This window comes from Pongo pygmaeus, chromosome 1 (assembly GCF_028885625.2).
Source record: "Pongo pygmaeus isolate AG05252 chromosome 1, NHGRI_mPonPyg2-v2.0_pri, whole genome shotgun sequence".
Lineage (NCBI taxonomy): Eukaryota > Metazoa > Chordata > Mammalia > Primates > Hominidae > Pongo > Pongo pygmaeus.
In genome coordinates this window covers 225,191,149-225,206,832 of record NC_072373.2, presented here as the reverse complement: position 1 = coordinate 225,206,832, position 15,684 = coordinate 225,191,149, and the positions used below count along the sequence as shown (strand labels likewise).

At 49.9% G+C, this 15,684-nt stretch overlaps 1 protein-coding gene across 10 annotated transcripts in view; it reads left to right on the top strand.

Annotated features, from left to right (window-relative positions):
- KCNAB2 (potassium voltage-gated channel subfamily A regulatory beta subunit 2) overlaps positions 1-15,684 on the top strand; it is a 114,529-nt gene that overhangs the window by 24,457 nt on the left and 74,388 nt on the right. The window contains exon 2 of one of the 10 annotated variants that reach the window (XM_054441965.2): positions 15,478-15,581. The exons of 5 other annotated variants lie outside the window; for them this stretch is intronic. The gene's annotated coding sequence lies outside the window, so the exon portion shown is untranslated. Of the gene's footprint in view, positions 1-14,001; positions 14,162-15,477; positions 15,582-15,684 lie in introns of those variants that run through there. 4 more of the 10 variants (XM_054442030.2, XM_054441956.2, XM_063660009.1 and 1 more) reach the window with 4 other exon arrangements.

Sequence of the window (15,684 nt, the reverse complement as noted above, 5' to 3'; positions counted from 1 at the left end):
GATCTGCCCACCTCGGCCTCCCAAAGTGCTGAGATTACAGGTGTGAGCCCCTGTGCCTGGCTTCACCTTCCTTTTTTAATGTGTCAGAGGTCTGCAAATTATGGCCCAGGGGCCAGATCAGGCCCACCGTTTGTTTTTGTAAATAAAGTTTTATTGGAACACAGCCACGCCCTTCATTTACATATTTGCTGCTTTTGCACCCAGAGTTGAGTAATTGTAACCGAGATGGACTGGCCCAAAATGCCTAAAATATTTACTGTCTGTCCCATTGCTGCAAGTTTGCCCTTCCCTGCCATAGCTGCGTAAGCACCCTGGGGAAGCGTCCTGTCAGCTGAAGACAACTCCAGTGTCGATGGGGCTTGGGTCAGTGTTGGGTTTGCTATGCTAATGTTGATTTGGAGCTTTAGAGATTTTTGGTTGATTGGTTGGTTAGTTGGTTTTTTGGGGGTTTTTTTGAGACAGGATCTCAATCTGTCACCCAGGCTGGAGTGCAGTGGTGCAGTCACGGCCCAGTGCAGCCTCCGCCTCCCTGGGCTCAGGTGATCCTCCCACTCAGCCTCCCAAGTAGCTGGGACCACAGGCATGCGCCACCACACCTGGCTAATTTTTGTATTTTTTTGTAGAGATGGGGTTTTACCATGCTGCCCAGACTGATCTGGAACTCCTGGGCTCAATCTGCCCACCTCGGCCTCCCAAAATGTTAGGATTACAGGTGTGAGCCATCACACCCAGCCCCTAGAGATGTTTTTATTTAAAAAAGAAAGGAGATTCTGCAATAATGAGGTTTCTCTGATGCAAGGAACATCTTTTGTCCAGAGACATTTAGTCACTCAATGAGCCTCAAACCCCACCGTAAAGGAAGCACTACATTCCAGCCACCAGCACCCACCTGCTGCCTGCTGCCTGCTGCCTGCTGACAGCTTCAGCTTTCAGAGCAAAGGAGGCTTCCCACGGACTCCCAGGGGCCAAGCAGGATCCCCCAGACCACCCTGCTGGGCCACCCTCCAACATCTCCGAGTGAGGGGTGGGTGGGACTCCACAGGCCAGGGCTCGGGGAGGACCTCGCTCCTGGCGGGTCCTTTCCTGGGATGCACTGACGTCCCTTGGCTCTCCCCCAGCTTCCATGAGTCACAGTGGAGCTATTTAAACCTGGGGCTGTGAGAATATGTCAATGTGTCCACCCCCTTGAGACCACAGGGCTTTCAAGACAGAGCATCCTTTCATTAGACCGTGGAGCCAAGTACTGAATTTGATGAGGCGTTTTCACGAGGCCTATGTGAAACACTTAAAAATTGTGCATAACATGTGACTGGACAGGTGTCTACCAGAAAACAGTGCAAGGAGCTTTTAAGCCATGAGGTTTGCCTCTGTAGGAAGGCTTTGGGGTGCTGCTCACACGTGGCATGACTTGGGCGGGGCCGACAGTAGACAGCAGCAGTAACACTGCAGTGACGCTGTGGAGCATGGACACTAATACGTCCCACTGGACTTCTGCGTGAGCCCCAGACAGGAGCTTGACCAGCGTCAACTGGACCTGCTGCATCTGATCCTCTCCCAGAGTGAGGTTTTGAACAAAGATGGGCAGAACGCCACTCATCACACCACTGCTGAAATAGGTCTGCCTTCTGGGTACCAGTTATGAAAGCGGATTTGTGTGTCACATCCCCAGGAGAGCAGGTTATGGTCTCACAAGAGGAAAACCCAGCAGAATCCCAGGGTTGTCTGGAAAGTCAACAAACTGCCTAAAACTCACCCACAAAATACCGTGACCAGGAGTATGCATGGAGACAGTGCTGAGCTCTGTACAGGCCATCTCACTTCAGTGAGACCTCCTCCCCACCAAGAGAGAGGAAAAGTCCTAGACTCAGGCCCACAAGGACGGGCAAATGGGGCCAGGGATGCGGGGTGCATAGAGCAGAGGCGTGGATCCTGCAAGGGTGTGTGCAAAGCAGATGGGGGAGCACAGGTGTCTGCAGGGGGAGCATGGCCTTCTTATTTAGCTTTTTGTGAGATGAGGTCTCACTCTGTCACCCAGGATGGAGTGCAGTGGCATGATCTTAGCTCACTGCAACCTGAGGCTCAGGCCATCCTCCCATCTCAGCCTCCCAGGTTGCTGGGACCACAGGTGCACGTCACCATACCTGGCTTTTTTTTTTTTTTTTTTTTTTTATTTTTTTATTTTTAGTAGAGATGGGTTTTCAGTATGTTGCTGGGCTGGTCTAGAATTCCAGGGCTCAAGAGATTTACCCAGCAGGCATGGGTGGCTCACACCTGTAATCCTAGCACTTTGGGAGGCCGAGGCAGGCAGATCACTTGAGGTCAGGAGTTCGAGACCATCTTGGCCAACATAGTGAAACCCCGTTGTAAAAAATACAAAAATTAGCCAGGCATGGTGGCAGGTGCCTGTAATCCCAGCTACTCGAGAGGCTGAGGCAGGACAATTGCTTGAACCTGGGAGGCGGAGGTTGCAGTGAGCCAAGATAGCGCCTCTTGCACTGCAGCCTGGGCATCAGAGCAGGACTGTCTCAAAAAAAAAAAACTTGGCCTCCCAAAGTGCTGGGATTACAGGCATGAGCCACCACGCCCAGCCAGGCGTGGCCTAAAAGGCTGTGTTCCTGGAGGAGATGTTGTCCTGGAGCAGGGTTCGGCAAAAAAAATTTTTTTTGAGACAAGATCTCACTCAGTTGCCTAGGCAGTAGTGCAATAGTGTGATCATAGGCGACTGCGGCCTTGACCTGCCAGGCTCAAGCAGTCTTCCGACCTGAGCCTTGCAAGTAGTTGGTACTACAGGCACACACCTGTAATCCCATAGCTGTAAACCACACCCAACTAGTATTTTTGTAATTTTGTAGAAAAGGTGTCTCACTGTGTTGCCCAGGCTGGTTTTGAACTCAGCTCAAGCAATCCTCCCACCACAACCTCCCAGTCCCAAAGTGCTGGGATTACAAGTATGAGCCACCACGCCCAGCCAGGCAAATGTTTTCATAGTCGATGTTTTCAGCTTGCAGGAAATTCAATCTCTATTGCAACTACTCAGGTCTGCCATAGTAGCATGAAAGCAGCCACGGGCAATATGTAAATAGGTGCTGTGTACTGAATGTTTCTGTCCCCTGAGATTGATAGCCCTAATCCTCAATGTGATGGTATTAAAAGGTGGGGCTCTGGAGGTAATAAGGTTTAGATAAGCTCAGGTCTTGCTCTGTTGCCCAGGCTGGAGTGCAGTGGCGTGATCATGGCTCACTGCAGCCTGGGCCTCCTGGGATCACTCAAGCGATCCTCCAACCTCAGTGTCCCAAGTAGCTGGTGTCCCAAGGTATGCACCACGACGCCCAGCTAGTCTTTTTTTGTCATTTTGGGGTAGAGGCCTCATGACAGAACTAGTGCCTTGGTAAGAAGAGGAAAAGGCCAGAGCTCCCTCCCTACCCTGTGTGGACCCAGCAGGAAGGAATTCTGTCCGCAAGGCAAGAGAGAGCCCTCACCCGGAACCAAATCAGCCAGGACCCTGATACTGGATGTACCAGCCTCCAGCACTGTGAAACAGAAATGTCTGTTGTTTAAGCCACCCAGGTTGTTGTATTTCATTATGGCAGCCCCAAGCTCAGTAAGATAACAAGATAGCTTGGCTACCTGCCAATAAAACTTTATTTATGGATGCTGAGTTTGGAACTTTATATAAATTTTGTGTGTTATGAAATGTTATTATTTTGGTTTTCTTTCATTTAAAACTGTAAAAATTGGACTGGGCACAGTGGTTCACACCTGTAATCCCAGCACTTTGGGAGGCTGAGGCAAGAGGACAGTGTAAGGCCAGGAGTCTGAGACCAGCCTGGACAACATAGCAAGATTCTGTCTCTACAAAAAATTATAAAATTAGCCGGGGGTGGTGGCACACACATGTAGTTCCAGCTACTTGGGAGGCTGAGGCAGATGGATCACTTGAGCCCAGGAGTTCAAGGCTGCAGTGAGCTGTGCTCATGCCACTGCACTCCAACCTGGGCAACAGAGCAAGTTCCTTCTCCTAAAAAAATTAAATGAAATAAATAAAACCGTAAAAACTATTCTTAGCTCGAGGGCTGCACAAACACAGGTGACAGGCTGGCACAGCAGTTTTCCAACCCCTGTCCTAGAGCAAGGAGGGAAGCCGTCGCACTGCACTCTCTGCTGGCCAGCCGACGTGCAGCGCTGCTCAGGTTCTGGGTGCCTCTGTCATTTTAGGAAGGATGTGGCAAACAGAAACACCATTAAAAGAGAGTGGCAGGGTGCTGATGTTCCAGAAAGAAACTGTGCCGAATGATGGCTAATTAAGCCTCTGGAGACGGGCGCTGGAGCACCGGACTTGCTGCTCTCCAAAGCCCAGCTCGCCAGCCTCAACCTCAGCGTCTTCACTGATACAGCACCACCCTGAGGCTGGCCTGTAAGGTTTGGCGAGGGTCCAGTGTCACAGCCCATGTGCAGCACATGTTGCACAGCGTCGACCAAAATTATATTCATGGGCTTAAGTCAGAAACCTTGTGTGGAAGGAGGGAAAGAAGCAAGGTTTGCTCTCAAGAACAAAGGGCCCAGTTGTAGATGGGGTGAGCTATGGTGGGTGTCCTCAGATGCTCCAGGGATTGTCCTAGACAGAGGGACTCACTTCATTGTGAATCTCCGGAAGGCAGAGCAGGCCCAGCAGGTGAAAGTTATGAGGAAGCTGGTTTCCAATCAACATGCAAAGGACCATGTTGTCATTTCAGTTGTCCCCAAGTGGGATGATCTGCCTAGAGTTTCCCACAGGTGGAGGTCTTGCAGAGGGGGTCGTGCATCCCCCAGAGCCCTGCACCTGGGGTCCCGTCTCTGCATGCTCAGAGGTTTCACGACGTGTGAACCTAGTTATCTTGGTAACACTTGGGGGATGTGCCCCCTCCCCACAGTCCTGGCCCAGAGGAATGAAGTTACATCAAAGCAAATTGATTCAGCAGTTGATCCTTATGTTGTAGAAATAACTAGAAGCTATAAGGAGAACCACTGTGAGGTCCCCATTAAGCTGGAGAAGAATTTTGGTGGTCCCCAGACAGGGCTGGCTCGGGATCTCGTTCTGTGGTCAGGACCGCCTGCTGCAGTACAGCCTCCCACCTCAGCCTCTCAGACTGCCACCTCCTGCCCCCAATCCAGCCTGAGATGCCCCCAGCACCACCCCTGCTGAAAACAGAAGCAGAACCTGATACTCAGCCTCTTCCATAACAAGAACACACCAGGAACACACACAAAGTCCCTTTCCAAGCAGAACTTTCCTAAAGCCTCACCCTCCAGGACTCCGGTTATAGATCGCCACAGGCCACCCCAGCTGGAAGAAAATTCAGGAAATATAGGAGTCATGGGTGACAGCTGGGCCAGCCGGCAACCATATCTACCACATTTTTAAAATTTCTATTTTTATTATTTATTTATTTTTGAGACAGAGTCTCGCTCTGTCACCCAGGCTGGAGTGCAATGGTGCAATCTTGGCTCACTGCAACCTCTGCCTCCTGGATTCAAGTGATTCTCTTGCCTCAGCCTCCTGAGTAGCTGGGATTACAAGTGCCCACCACCATGCCTGGCTAATTTTTGTGTAGAGATGGGGTTTCACCATGTTGGCCAGGCTGGTCTTGAACTCCTGACCTCAGGTGATCTGCCCGCCTCAGCCTCCCAAAGTGTTGGGATTACAGGCGTGTAATCCCACCTGTAAACCTTTAAGGCCACCACGCCGGCCTAAAATTTTTATTTTCATATGTATTTTCTGAGACAGTCTCATTCTGTCACCCAGCTGAAGTACAGTGGCACAATCACAGCTCACTGCAGCCTCGACCTTCCAGGCTCAAGCCATCCTCCTGCCTCAGCCTCCCGAGTAGCCTGTACTACAGGTGCACATCACCATGCCCAGCTAATTTTTTTATTTTATTTTTTGTAGAGACAAGGTTTCTCCATGTTGCCCAGGCTGGTCTTAAATTCCTGGGCTCAAGTGATCCACCCACCACGGGCTCCCAAAGTGCTGAGATTACAGAGATTACAGGCGTGGGCCACCATGTGCCATGTTTATTGATCCAGCTTAAATATTTGGCTTAAACACATACACCCAAATGTGGAGCTGCTGTTGACTCCATGATGCAGAAGTTTCTTTTTCTTTTTTCCCAGTTTTTTCTATTGTGGTAAAAGTACATGTAAAATGTGCCATCTTAACCACTTTTAAGTGTACAGTTTAGTGGTATTAAGTATACAATTCAATAGTATTAAGTGTACAGTTCAGTGGTATTAAGTGTATAGTCAGTGGTATTGCGTATACAGTTCAGTGGTATGGAGGGTAAAGTGCAGTAGTTCAGTGGTATTAAGTGTATAGTCAGTGGTATTGCGTATACAGTTCAGTGGTATGGAGGGTAAAGTGCAGTGGTATTGAGGGTATGGTTCAGTGGTATTGAGTGTACAGTTCAGTGGTATTGAGTGTGTAGTTCAGTGGTGTTGAGTGTGTAGTTCAGTGGTATCGAGTGTCTAGTTCAGTGGTATCGAGTGTGTAGTTCAGTGGTATTGAGTGTGTAGTTCAGTGGTACTGAGTGTGTAGTTCAGTGGTATTGAGTGTACAGTTCAGTGGTATTGAGTGTACAGTTCAGTGGTATTGAGTGTGTCATTCAGTGGCATTGAGTGTACAGTTTAGTGGTATTAGGTGTATAGTTCAGTGGTATTGAGTGTGTAGTTCAGTGGTATTGAGTGTGTAGTTCAGTGGTACTGAGTGTACAGTTCAGTGGTATTAAGTGTGTCATTCAGTGGCATTGAGTGTACAGTTTAGTGGTATTAGGTGTATAGTTCAGTGGTATCGAGTGTGTAGTTCAGTGGTATTGAGCATACAGTTCATTGGTATTGAGTGTACAGTTCAGTGGTATTGAGGGTACAGTTCAGTGGTATCCAATGGGTAGTTCAGTGGTATTGAGTGTGTCATTCAGTGGCATTGAGTGTACAGTTTAGTGGTATTAGGTGTATAGTTCAGTGGTATTAGGTGTATAGTTCAGTGGTATTGAGTGTGTAGTTCAGTGGTATTGAGTGTACAGTTCAGTGGTATCCAATGGGTAGTTCAGTGGTGTTGAGTGTATGGCTCAGTGGTGTTGAGTGTATGGCTCAGTGGTATTGAGCATACAGTTCATTGGTATTGAGTGTACAGTTCAGTGGTATTGAGGATACAGCTAGTTGGTATTGAGGGTACAGCTCAGTGGTATCGAGTGTGTAATTCAGTGGCATTGAGTGTACAGTTCAGTGGTATTGAGTTTATAGTTCAGTGGTATTGAGTGTGTAGTTCAGTGGTATTGAGTGTGTAGTTCAGTGGTATTGAGTGTACAGTTCAGTGGTGTTGAGTGTATGGCTCAGTGGTGTTGAGTGTGTAGTTCAGTGGCATTGAGTGTACAGTTCAGTGGTATTGAGTTTATAGTTCAGTGGTATTGAGTGTGTAGTTCAGTGGTATTGAGTGTGTAGTTCAGTGGTATTGAGTGTACAGTTCAGTGGTGTTGAGTGTATGGCTCAGTGGTATTGAGTGTGTAGTTCAGTGGCATTGAGTGTACAGTTCAGTGGTATTGAGTTTATAGTTCAGTGGTATTGAGTGTGTAGTTCAGTGGTATTGAGTGTACAGTTCAGTGGTATCCAATGGGTAGTTCAGTGGTATTGAGTGTACAGTTCAGTGGTGTTGAGTGTATGGCTCAGTGGTGTTGAGTGTGTGGTTCAGTGGCATTGAGTGTACAGTTCAGTGGTATTGAGTTTATAGTTCAGTGGTATTGAGTGTGTAGTTCAGTGGTATTGAGTGTGTAGTTCAGTGGTATTGAGTGTACAGTTCAGTGGTGTTGAGTGTATGGCTCAGTGGTATTGAGTGTGTAGTTCAGTGGCATTGAGTGTACAGTTCAGTGGTATTGAGTTTATAGTTCAGTGGTATTGAGTGTGTAGTTCAGTGGTATTGAGTGTACAGTTCAGTGGTATCCAATGGGTAGTTCAGTGGTATTGAGTGTACAGTTCAGTGGTGTTGAGTGTATGGCTCAGTGGTGTTGAGTGTGTGGTTCAGTGGCATTGAGTGTACAGTTCAGTGGTATTGAGTTTATAGTTCAGTGGTATTGAGTGTGTAGTTCAGTGGTATTGAGTGGGTAGTTCAGTGGTATTGAGTGTACAGTTCAGTGGTGTTGAGTGTATGGCTCAGTGGTATTGAGTGTGTAGTTCAGTGGCATTGAGTGTACAGTTCAGTGGTATTGAGTTTATAGTTCAGTGGTATTGAGTGTGTAGTTCAGTGGTATTGAGTGTGTAGTTCAGTGGTATTGAGTGTACAGTTCAGTGGTGTTGAGTGTACGGCTCAGTGGTATTGAGTGTGTAGTTCAGTGGCATTGAGTGTACAGTTCAGTGGTATTGAGTTTATAGTTCAGTGGTATTGAGTGTGTAGTTCAGTGGTATTGAGTGTGTAGTTCAGTGGTATTGAGTGTACAGTTCAGTGGTGTTGAGTGTGTAGTTCAGTGGTATTGAGTGTACAGTTCAGTGGTATTGAGTGTGTAGTTCAGTGGTATTGAGTGTACAGTTCAGTGGTGTTGAGTGTATGGCTCAGTGGTATTGAGTGTGTAGTTCAGTGGCATTGAGTGTACAGTTCAGTGGTATTGAGTTTATAGTTCAGTGGTATTGAGTGTGTAGTTCAGTGGTATTGAGTGTGTAGCTCAGTGGTATTGAGTGTACAGTTCAGTGGTGTTGAGTGTATGGCTCAGTGGTATTGAGTGTGTAGTTCAGTGGCATTGAGTGTACCGTTCAGTGGTATTGAGTTTATAGTTCAGTGGTATTGAGTGTGTAATTCAGTGGTATCGAGGGTACAGTTCAGTGGTATCGAGTGTGTAGTTCAGTGGTATCGAGTGTGTAGTTCGGTGGTATTAAGTGTACAGTTCAATGGTATTGAGTGTACAGTTCAGTGGTATTGAGTGTGTAATTCAGTGGTATTGAGGGTACAGTTCAGTGGTATCGAGTGTGTAGTTCAGTGGTATCGAGTGTACAGTTCAGTGGTATCGAGTGTGTAGTTCAGTGGTATCGAGTGTGTAGTTCAGTGGTATCGAGGGTGTAGTTCAGTGGTATCGAGGGTACAGTTCAGTGGTGTTGAGTGTGTAGTTCAGTGGTATTGAGTGTGTAGTTCAGTGGTATTGAGTGTGTAGTTCGGTGGTATTAAGTGTACAGTTCAATGGTATTGAGTGTACAGTTCAATGGTATTGAGTGTGTAGTTCAGTGGTATCGAGTGTGTAATTCAGTGGTATCGAGTGTGTAGTTCAGTGGTATCGAGTGCGTAGTTCAGTGGTATCGAGGGTACAGTTCAGTGGTATCGAGTGTGTAGTTCAGTGGTATCGAGTGTGTAGTTCAGTGGTATCGAGTGTGTAGTTCGGTGGTATTAAGTGTTATCGAGTGCGTAGTTCAGTGGTATCGAGGGTACAGTTCAGTGGTATCGAGTGTGTAGTTCAGTGGTATCGAGTGTGTAGTTCAGTGGTATCGAGTGTGTAGTTCGGTGGTATTAAGTGTACAGTTCAATGGTATTGAGTGTACAGTTCAGTGGTATTGAGTGTGTAGTTCAGTGGTATTGAGTGTTTAATTCAGTGGTATCGAGGGTACAGTTCAGTGGTATCGAGTGTGTAGTTCAGTGGTATCGAGTGTGTAGTTCGGTGGTATTAAGTGTACAGTTCAATGGTATTGAGTGTACAGTTCAGTGGTATTGAGTGTGTAGTTCAGTGGTATCGAGTGTGTGGTTCAGTGGTATTGAGTGTGTGGTTCAGTGGTATCGAGTGTGTAGTTCGGTGGTATCGAGTGTGTAGTTCGGTGGTATTAAGTGTACAGTTCAGTGGTATTGAGGGTACAGTTCAGTGGTATTGAGTGTGTAGTTCAGTGGTATTGACTGTGTAGTTCAGTGGTATTGAGTGTGTAGTTCAGTGGTACTGAGTGTACAGTTCAGTGGTATTGAGGGTACAGTTCAGTGGTATTGAGTGTGTAGTTCAGTGGCATTGGGTGTACAGTTTAGTGGTATTAGGTGTATAGTTCAGTGGTATTGAGTGTGTAGTTCAGTGGTATTGAGTGTGTAGCTCAGTGGTATCGAGTGTGTAGTTCAGTGGTACTGAGTGTACAGTTCAGTGGTATTGAGGGTACAGTTCAGTGGTATTGAGTGTCTAGTTCAGTGGTATCGAGTGTGTAGTTCAGTGGTATTGAGTGTACAGTTCAGTGGTGTTGAGTGTATGGCTCAGTGGTATTGAGCATACAGTTCATTGGTATTGAGTGTACAGTTCAGTGGTATTGAGGATACAGCTAGTTGGTATTGAGGGTACAGCTCAGTGGTATCGAGTGTGTAATTCAGTGGCATTGAGTGTACAGTTCAGTGGTATTGAGTATACAGTTCAGTGGTATTAAGTACATTCATAATATATGCACTACCATCACCACCATCCATCCATCTCCAGAACCTTTTTATTCTCCCAAACTGAAATTCTGTCCCCATTAAACTGGAACTCCCCATTCCCCCTCCCCTGCCCCTGAGGGCCACCATTCTGCTTTCTGTCTCTATGTGCGTGACTACTCTAGGGACCTCAGATAATTGGAATTGTACAGTATTTGTCATTTTGTGACTGGCTTATTTCACCTAGCAGAATGTTCTCGAGACTCATCCGTGTTGTACCGTATGTCAGCATTTCCTTCCTTTGTATGACTGAGGGATGTTCCATTGCATGTGTGTGCCACATTTTGCTTATCTCTTTTTTTTTTTTTTTTTTTTGGAGACAGGGTCTCGCTGTCACCCAGGCTGGAGTGCAGTGGCGCGATCTTGGCTCACTGCAACCCCTGCCTTCTGGGTTCAAGTGATTCTCATGCCTCAGCCTCCTGAGCAGCTGGGATTACAGGTGCCTGCCATGACACCCAGCGAATTTTGTATTTTTAGTAGAGACGGGGTTTCGCCATGTTGGCCAGGCTGGTCTCGAACTCCTGACCTCAAGTGATCTGCCCGCCTCAGCCTCCCAAAGTGCTGGGATTACAGGCATGGGCCACCGTGTTCAGCCTTTGCGTTTCTTTTTATCCATCAGTGAACGTGGGTTGTTTCCATGTTTTAGCTATTGCAAATCATGCTATTGTGAACACACGGGTACAAATATCCCTTTGAGACCCTGTTTGCAATTATTTAAGGTGTATCCCCAGAAGTGGAATTGCTCGATCATATAGTAATTCGATTTTTAGTTTTCAAAGAACAACCATATTGTTTTCCATAGTGGCTGTACCATTTTACATTCCCACCAACAGTGCACAGGGTCCCCATTTCTCCACATCTTGCCAACCCTTATTATTCTGGGCTTTTTTATAGCGGCCATCCTAATGGCTGCGAGGTAGTATCTCATTGTGGTTTTGATTTGCGTTTCCCTGATGGTTACTGATGTTAAGCATCTTTTAATGTGTTTACTAGCCATTTGTGTCTTGTCTTTGAAGAAGTATCTATTCAAGTCCTTTGCCATTTTTGTAATTGGGCTGTTTGGTTTTCTGTTGAATTTTAGTTCTCTATGTATTCTGGATATTAATTCCTTATCAGATATGTGATTTGCAAGTATTTTCACTCACTCTGGTTTGCCTTATTACTGTTGATAGTGCCTTCTATTTTTATTTACCTATTTATTTATAGAGGTGGGTCTTATTATGTTGCCCAGGCTGGAGTCCAGTGGCATGATCATAACTCACTGTAGCCTCAAACTCCTGGGCTCAAGGGATCCTCCCACCTCAGCCTCCTAAATAGCTGGGACCACTGGCATGCACCACCATGACTGACTATTTTTTTTTTTTTTCGAGATGGAAAGTTTCACTCTCGTCTCCCAGGCTGGAGTGCAGTGGCACAATCTAGGCTCACTGCAACCTCTGCCTCCTGGATTCAAGCAATTCTCCTGCCTCAGCCTCCTATGTAGCTGGGATTACAGGCGCCCACCACCATGTCCAGCTAATTTTTGTATTTTTAGTAGAAACAGGGTTTCACCATGATGGCCGGGCTGGTCTCAAACTCCTGACCTCAGGTAATCCACCCACCTCGGCCTCCCAAAGTTCTGGGATTAGAGGCGTGAGACACCACGCCCAGCCGCCTGGCTAATTTTTAAATTTTTTGTTAGAGATTGGGTCTCACTATGTTGCCCAGACTGGTCTCGAACTCCTGGCCTCAAGCAATCTTCCCACCTCGGCCTGCCAATGTGCTGGGTTACAGGTGTGAGCCACCGCACCCAGCCAGTAGTGTCTTTTAAATGAAGTATCTCTAACTTTGCCACTCAGCATTTACCAGTCACCTGCCTTCCTGGTCCAAAGAAACTTTTTTAAAAAAAGAGTTGGCAAATATCTGAAAATACAATTTGTTTTTAAGAGCCAGGAATGAAGCTGAGGTTTGAGGGCTGGTTCAGTGTGTCTGAAACTGCAAAGCAGCCAGTGAGGTTACTTTCGCAGCCTCCAGCTTTTACCTCTGCTTGTGAGATTCAGCATCCGCAGCTGTGGTCTGTGATAGCCGTGAATACAGTCTGTGTTTGGAGACCCACAGAGTCAGGGCAACATCTCCGTGCTGGGGGCCAAGAGGATAACGGCTGTTCTCTGGCTCTGGGAGGCAGTAGAGGTCACCTGTCAGAGCCAGGGGGGGCTCCAGGTGAGGAGGTCAAGGTATATGTGAGGAAAGAACCCCAATTTGGAGCTGGACACACCCAGGCTCTGGTTCCAGCTTTGCCACTAATTTCACCAAGCGACCTTGGATGTTATTTAATATTCTTGGGCCTCAATTTCCCCATCTGTAAAAAGCATGTCACAGCCAGGGCTGGGGCAAGGCCCAGAGTTGGCTCAACATGAGTTGCTGTCCCCCAGCTCTCCATCATGGCATCTCGCTCTTTCTTTTTCATTTTCCCATTTGTTCGCCTTTCTCCTTCTCCCTTCACCCTCCTGTTTGTCTCTCGACACCTCTACTTTCTTACTGAGCACCCAAACTATTTTATTTTCTCTTCCTTTTCCTCTTTCTACCTCCCCTAACCACTGTCTTTATCTTTATCCTGCCGGGAACACACAGCAGCACCCCTGGTGTAGGCTTCAGAGCTGTGTACCCACGCCAGGAGAGGGGGTGCCAGCCTCCCTCCTGGAATCACACACACGGGGGTGGCCTGGGACCAGGGACTCAACACAGTGCAGGTGGCCGGCACCGCGGGAGATGGAATGTTCCACCCGAGTCCTCCCTTTGCCTGGCACCCCAAAGAGCTTGGGCTGTCCCCAGAGTGAGTCACCAGAGAGCCTGGCCCCAGGCTCAGCAGCTGGCGTGGGAGGGAGGAGGGGCCTCCCCAAGAAGGAATGAGGGGCCTCCCCAAGAAGGAATGGCAGAGCAGGGAGAGGCCGCGGGGAGGGAGAAAAACCCCGCAGAGGGTGCTCTTACCTCTGGCCCGTCCTCCCCGGGGCCACCTGTCCCCTCAAGGCGGCTGCCCCCTCTGTGTGCTGGCACAGAGATGGGAGATGGAGTGGCAGAGCCTGCCCTGGGCTTCTCAGCAGTGCGCAGCTCAGAGCGCACTTTGGAGTCAGCCAGCCCTGAGTCCAGGGCTCTCTGACCCTTCGTGTTGTCACCTGTAGCATGGGGGGCAGCAGGGAAGATCAGATGAGGGAGCGCAGGTAAAAGGTGGGCAGCCGGCAGCCGATCCCGGCACACAGCTGATCCCAGCACACTGCCGGCAGCAGTGAGGGGAGCTCTTCAACATCACCAGAACACCCTGCCCTGAGAAAGGGGTTCCTGGGCCGACAGGGAAGGTCTGCCTCCTACTCTGGAGGGGCCGCTTGGGGACAGGCCCGGGCTGTCTCCTCACAGCCACCTGCTTCCTGTCCTCTGCCTGCCTCCTGCCCCATCTGGCCGCTGCTCATCCAGGAAGGTCAGAGATGTCGGGCCCTCCCACCTGGGTCACGCGCTAGGCATGCCTGAGAGCAAAGGCCACGCCCCGACACCCCACTGGGCCCTGGCGCTCCAGGCTTCTCAGCCCTGCAGTGTCAGTGCATGGCTCTGGCACGCGCCGCACCAACTTCCTGTTGAGTGCTGTGGTCCCAAGGCGCGTGCTTTGCAGCAGATGTGTGACCTGGCGTTCCCCTGAGTGCTCGGAAAATGGCCTTGTCTCCGGTCGTTCCCGTTCAGGAGCAGGTACCCGGGGTGGTCCGGGGATCCCGTTGTCTGGGATGGGTTTTCTGTCTGATGGGTGGGCAGCCCCAGCTCCCTGAGCAGGGCTTAGGTGCCCGCGTAACGTCCAGGGTTAATTGTGCCAGCCTGAACCCCTGAGCCCCGTATGCCCCCCTAGGGATTGGCCTCAGCCTGGGGTGAGCTGACCCCAAAGACACTCTGCCCAACGCAGCCCGGCACTTCACTGCCTCCTGTTGCTGCTGCTGGGCAGAGTGGGCCTGGCACCCAGCAGAGATGTCTGACTGCCGCACATTCTCCCCAGCTTCTGCTTTCATCCCTGGGGCGATGTTGAGGGAGACGCCGGGAGATGGAGAGCCCTGTGGGGCCACCTCTGTCCCTCTGCAGGGGACAGGGCTGGCAGCTCCTGGGGAGAGCCCTGCCCATCTTGTCTGCTGTCTCCCGGGAGGCCCTGGCCTGGGGATTCCCATCTCTGAGTGGAAGGCGCAAAGGCCCCTGCCTTGAACATGGATGGCGTGGGTCCCCAGTCCCTCCTCTCTCCCCTCATCCTTGGGGCTGAGCACAGGGCAGTGGTGGGCGATAAAGACCCCTCAGAACCCCTCCCCACCCTGCAACCCTTTGCACAGCCCTGAGTCACTGTCCTGGAGGGGAGGGCAAGGGGCTCCCTGGTGATGGCTTCCTGCGTCCCCTCTCACTTGCCTCCTCCATTTCCCCTGGGCAGGATATGGGTGCAGGGTGTGATCGTGGAGGGAGGAGGCTGTAAGCCTCCTGGGGGACACTGTGTGTGTGTGTGTGTGTGTGTGTGTGTGTGTGTGCGTGCGCGGACAGCTGAAGGGAGGAGGCCAGGGGCCTGGGCGCGCGGCTATGGGGGACACAGTGTGTGTGTGTGTGTGTGTGTGTGTGTGTGTGTGTGTGTGTGTGTGTGTGTGTGTGCGCGCGCGTGCGTGGACGGCCGAAGGGAGGCGGCCAGGGGCCTGGGCGCGCGGCTATGGGGGACACAGAGTGTGTGTGTGTGTGTGTGTGTGTGTGTGTGTGTGTGCGTGCGCGGACGGCTGAAGGGAGGCGGCCAGGGGCCTGGGCGCGCGGCTATGGGGGACACAGTGTGTGTGTGTGTGTGTGTGTGTGCGTGCGCGGACAGCTGAAGGGAGGAGGCCAGGGGCCTGGGCACGCGGCTATGGGGGACACAGTGTGTGTGTGTGTGTGTGTGTGTGTGTGTGTGTGTGTGTGTGCGCGCGTGCGCGGACGGCTGAAGGGAGGAGGCCAGGGGCCTGGGCGCGCGGCTATGGGGACTGAACTGTTAAGGGCTCCTGCTGCCTCCGCAGGAGACAGGCCCTGCCAGCTACTGAGTGAGCAGCCTGCGGCAGCCCTGACTCACTACAGGTCGCGCCATCTGTGCAGCGCTGGGGTCCCCACCACCCAGTACCAGGTGAGTGGCCCTGCACAGCACCGTACCTTCCACCTGTGGTCACTGAGAGGCAGGATGGAGCTAGGGCAGGCACATGAATTTTTTGGCTGTGGTCTATTTTTTT